Raw genomic sequence first — 6,262 nt, 5'->3', positions numbered from 1 at the left:
CCGACGTCTCCATTGCCCATACATCGTGTCGGAGCCGGTCGCGCGGAACGGTTTCCTCCTCGTCTCCGCTGTGAGAGCAAATGCCAAGATGTGTTGTCATCTCGGGGCCGGTCGCTCGGATCGGCCTCCCCTTTATCCCTGCCACGGGAGTGGCTGCTTTCTGCTTCATCTTTGCCATGGCGGCTTGCAAACCCTGCCATGTTGACACCAAAGGAGAACTCTGGCTGGCACAAGGAGTGGCTGAGATCCACCATGCTGACGCCAAACAACGGACGTGAGCTTCTATCGAGCTTGATACCGTGCGGACGGGTCTTCTCGAAAGAGCCGATGAGTTCGGCTTTGAGGGCTGCCTTGATCTCGTTACGTTTCTTCTTGAGCTCATCAGGCAGATCCTCGTACGTGACCGGAGTGTCTTCCGCCATCACGGATGTAGATGACGATGTTGGGGATGCCGAAGGTCGTCCCACCGGGCGTGCCAGAATGTGTTGACGGTCAGAAACCCCCTGGCGGGCAGAGACGGTCAACACGGTAGAGCCGGGAACAACTAGGGCTGCGGCTGGCCCCAGTCCCTCAGAGCGACAGCCCGCAAAGCCTCCTGGTCGCACGTCCGATGCTTATCACAAGGGCGTGCCACCCGACCTATACCCGGTCGGAAGGTGTGGATGATGCCTCGCTTAGTTTCCCGCATGGCATACACGTAAACATTAAATACGAGCCTCGATCGGCTCTCGGGTTATCCCGTGAATCGGCTCAAAGAGCCGATCCACCCATGATCCGGACGAGGTGTCCGAATATATGGTGGTCCCGCTTGATCAAGATAAAGCTAATGAGATCTACGACGATTTAGGGTTTTCACCGCATAATCGGATCATCCTACTCACGATTGGGCCTCGCGCTCGCGCACGGTGACCGTAAGCCGATCCTAGACAGGGCCTAAAAACCAACACGAGGTTGATCCCCGGAACATCCTTTCTAGGGCTAGCAAACGCCACCCTACACGCCGCTGGATCCTCCAACCCTTTGTAAGGCCTAACTATTGCGGATGTTAAACTAATCCTTGATGAAACAAGGAGCAACCGTAACGGATCAGATCTACTAAATTATGATCAAGCGGGGTGCCGCCCCTACACCTAAGATAGGTGTAAGGGCGGCTAGATGTGCAAGGGTCGCATAACGAAAGCATGTAATTCGAGGAACAATGCTAACCCTAACACATCTAAGATAACTACGCTGCTCGCCATCAAAAAGGCTTCGATACGAGCAACGCATGAACAACGTGGGCAGGCTTAGTGCTGCCTAGATCGCAAGATGCGATCTAGGCAGACATGGTGCTTACCGGTAGAAACCCTCGAGACGAAGGAGTTGGCGATGCGCCGAGATTTTTTTGTGGTTGAACGTTGGTTGTTTTTTATTCCATAAACCCTAGATACATATTTATAGTCCAGGGGACTTTCTAATGTGGACATGCACCAAACCGTGCACGAGTAAGATTCTAACTTCTAAACTAAGATGCGATCTAATATGTTACAGATACATGGGCAAACAAGCCCGACTTGGTATAAAAGGCCGATTCACGTATTTCTTCTATATATATTCTTCACATCCATCTTGATCGCGGCCCACCTCTGACTCGGTCAAATTCTGGTGATAACAACTTGCCGAAGAGCGACGGAGAGTATTTGAATCTGGAGCACTTGGGTGGGGTGGACGACGAGCAGGGCAGCGACGCTAGAGCTCAAGTGGGCGGAGGCTTAGGACAAAAGCAGGGCACCGCAGATGAACATTGGGCCGCTAACTAAAGCCATGAATCATGGTGGAAGTTTCAGTTTTGGACATATATCCTCAATCTCATATGAGAATACTAATTGTTGCTAAATGCTTATGCATTAAAGAGGAGTCAATTATCTCGTTGTCTATGTTGTCCCGGTATGGATGTCTAAGTTGAGAATAATCAAAAGCGAGAAATCCAAAATGCGAGCTTTCTCCTTAGACCTTTGTACAAGGCGGCATAGAGGTACCCCTTTGTGACACTTGGTTAAAACATGTGTACTCGCGATGATCCCGGTAGTCCAAGCTAATTAGGACAAGGTGCGGGCACTATTAGTATACTATGCATGAGGCTTGCAACTTGTAAGATATAATTTACATGATACATATGCTTTATTACTACCGTTGATAAAATTGTTTCTTGTTTTCAAAACCAAAGCTCTAGCACAAATATAGCAATCAATGCTTCCTCTCGCGAAGGGCCTATCTTTTACTTTATTGTTGAGTCAGTTTGCCTATTCTTTCTATCTTAGAAGCAAACACTTGTATCAACTGTGTGCATTGATTCTTACATGTTTACTTATTGTACTTGTTATATTGCTTTATGTTGACAATTATCCATGAGATATATATGTTGAAGTTGAAAGCAACCGCTGAAACTTATATCTTCCTTTGTGTTGCTTCAAGGCCTTTACTTTGAATTTATTGCTTTATGAGTTAACTCTTATGCAAGACTTATTGATGCTTGTCTTGAAAGTACTATTCATGAAAAGTCTTTGCTATATGATTCAATTGTTTACTCATTGCATTTATATTGTTTCGAATCGCTGCATTCATCTCATATGCTTTACAATAGTATGATTAAGATTATGTTGGTAGCATGTCACTTCAGAAATTATCTTTTATCGTTTACCTACTCGAGGACGAGTAGGAACTAAGCTTGGGGATGCTGATACGTCTCCAACGTATCTATAATTTCTGATGTTCCATGCTTGTTTTATGAAAATACCGACATGTTTTGTTCACACTTTATGTCATTACTAGCACAAATGCCCGTGCGTTGCCACGGGATAACGAAAAAAATTACTACCGGTAAACAATTATTTCAGTCTATAAATGTGTGCGGAACATAAGTAATATGGTTCATATGGATGAATATCGACTCTCCTTCTCATGTTTTTCTCCTTTGTAAATGTCATGTCTCGCGGCTTCTTCCACTCCACCTCTCCACCCCTTTCATTTACCTTTGGTTTAGCTATGCCATCTTCACCCCCTTTATTTGCCCTTAGCATTGTCATCGCTTTAAAAGTCTATCATCTCACGTAGCCTGATGGAACATCAAATAGTGATGTCAAACTCTGACGTACTAACCAAATCTACGTTTTTAGTCGAGGGGGAAAATATACAGTCAAATTTGCAATTACTTTACCTTAGTACATCATTAATAAAAGTGGGAGAAAAGAAGGGTATTAACTATATGTTGCATAGGACAAATTTTTGGTAAACAGTAACAAATTTAAAATCCTGAAATTGTGGAATGCATGAGTGTTCCTGGAGAATCATTCGTAACAACCAACTAAACAATACTACTATCGGAAGTGTAGTTGAAAACATTCCTTTATTTTTACCCTTTGTATTTCGAAAACCGCCATCTGATCCCCAATCGATCAATGTTAGCCTCACACCTTCGTTATCCCGTGCTTGCGCTAGCAGCCTCCCGCCGGTTGACTCCCACGATGCAGCCTCCCGCCGATGGGCGGCCTCCCGCCCTTGGAGTCGGTGGCCTCTCGAGGGCGGGCTGGCGTCCTCACGTGCTCCACTACCGCGTTAGCTCGCCTCTTGCCGCCGCTGCTCAAGTTCACCTCTTGCCGCTGCTGTTGGAGCTTGCCTCTCGCCGCCGCTAGAGCTCACCTCCTCCTGCGCCCATGTGTCTGACTCAAGGAGGTCGGCGCCACCGGGCCAACTTCACCTCCCACCCTGCCGTCCCCGACTACACCCTGCTCCCGGTCGGCATCCCTCTCGACATATGCCATGGAGGCAAGGTCGATCATCGTCGCTTCCCCCGACGTAGCCCCTGCTATGTCTTGAGCTGGTAGGTTTGCATAACTTGTTAATTTCACCTCATACTTCACCATAATCTGCAGCACGGGATGAATTATGCGCATCATTATAGCAGCACATGCCGAAGAGTTCGAGTCTAATTTTACAACTCGAGAACGTGTTAATTCCGTCAAAATAAGAACACCTTGATTATCTTGCCCCCACCTAGATTGTGTCAAAATAAGAACAAGCCAGGTTATATGCCTCCCGAAAGGTTATGCATCTCGTGAAAGATAACAACTACTCCCTACTCCCATTTGCAAGGATAAGTTGATACTATACCACATTCCCATTTGCAAGTTAAGAGGGATTAGGTTTCTTGTACTGTCGGAAACTTACTGCCAACCCATGAACTGTAAATCCATTCAGCTTGACTATTTAGTTCAAAGACCATTAAATCATCATCTTGCTCGTCATCTATGCTCCTAATATTTACAGTAAGAACCTTCTATATCACTGACAGTGAAATCATTATGAGAACTGGACACATCATCAGGATCATCAATGTGCACATCTTTTACAGTATGCTTGCAAGGTATTTTGAATGTAAATGTTAATCCTTCAATCTCATTGCTAACCACAGCTAGAGTACCACCCATCAACTCCCCTAAATCATTGGGGAAACTCGTTAAAATAGTTTTTATAAGTTACAAGTGGACTTGCTTTAGTTACAACTAACATTGAAACAATTATTGTTATGTTCCCAGGTATTAGTATTTAATACATACATATATAATATAGTAACCGTGTCTATTATATGAATCGGTAACTGGAACTAAAATAATTCATGACAGTGCTTTCAGGTTCATAAACACACTGTTCATCAGGCTGGGAGCGATATTCAGTGTACAATAAGTGTACCTTTAGCAGGAAGGAAAATTCCGCATGCCGGTTTGCATCAAAACTAAATCCCAATCTCCCGCGTAATCTCGATGTGCGCTAGTGCCCAGCTGAGCACTGTTAATATATGGCGTCTTTGCTAACTTTGATATACTCCCTCTGACTCATATTACTTGATGTTAAAATAGATGTATCTACCACTAAAATGTGTTTACATACATCTATATTAGCATAAAAAAAATATGGGACAGAGGGAGTAGCTCTTGTCCAGTCAGCTATCTGTAAGAGAAACCGAGTTTCCAGCCAATTGCTTTTCCAGCTGGGTAGCATGCCTACAATGAAATTTGATTCTTTGAACCAATCTACACATGAAGCACAAAGTGATTTCACCTAGAGAGCCATCACCTTTAAGCTAAACGGCTGAGTTCTCGCTTCTTGCAGCTTGCTCGGTTCACACATCCGACATGCAAATCGGGTTACTCGTGTAAATTAAGACGGAAGAAATTAGAAACCACCGAATGTAACATCGATCGACATGATTCACTTCTCTATTGCGAGTCATATCGAAGCAAGAAACAAAAGAAGTAACACATCTTGCACTTACTTCCTTTCATTGAGCTTGGTTTCGTATATCTATCAACTATTCACCGCATCATTTGTCTTCGTAAAAGTTTCAGGTGCTTTTGAGTCGGGCTCCTTTAGTTTTTGGTTCAAGTCACTGCTTCTTTTTGGTGCCGGAGAACTCGAGATGAAGCTATTAGTTTTTCCTTCAGCAATTAATAAGTTGTTTGGTGAGCTAAATACAGAGGGGGTTCTTCATGAGGATATCTACTGTATTGAAACGGATGCTGACAGTCCTCTTGCTACATCTCCGGAGTTGCGTGGCTGTCAAGAAAATATAACTGGTATTTGTGAGAGAACATGCTTAGCAAATAATGTCCTCACATCAAATGCCTCGTTCAGGATCGCTCTTCTTCCGGAGATGGTTCATTAGTCCGAGATTATCTTTTCTTGAGATCCTAACAGATGTTCTTGGCATCCTTAGTACACATTCTTCTCGCTCCGAAATCCTGTACTAAAGAGAAAGGTGCTTAAGAATTTTCTAATATCTTCATGCGACAAAGAAATCACAGCCCGTAATTTACCATAGTAAGAAAAAATGCAACAATAAATTACTGATGGCAAGAAAAGGGTGGCATCTACAATCATTATTATTAAATATTAGCAAAAACAGAGTGCACCATATTTATCGTTGTTCTCATAATTAATCATGAAGGGGCGATAGTACTATATGATAGTATAACATGTTCATTAGCAGGATAAATGGCGTGCCATTAGTATAACATAAACATGAACACAAAATTAATTATGAAAACTCATAAAGCATAAAGAGGAACGCACTCGGACAGGGAAACACACCTTAATAATCCAAGGTGAGTTGTGGGCATGCACCCTAAACCATATATCGTTGAAATTAGGGATCACAACATATATCGAGTGTGCATCCTAAGTCACAATATTGATTTATCATAGACCACAATAGGATAGCAATAAT

Source organism: Lolium rigidum, chromosome 5, assembly GCF_022539505.1.
Source record: "Lolium rigidum isolate FL_2022 chromosome 5, APGP_CSIRO_Lrig_0.1, whole genome shotgun sequence".
Classification (NCBI taxonomy): Eukaryota; Viridiplantae; Streptophyta; class Magnoliopsida; order Poales; family Poaceae; genus Lolium; species Lolium rigidum.
Note: the sequence above shows the minus strand (reverse complement) of the source record.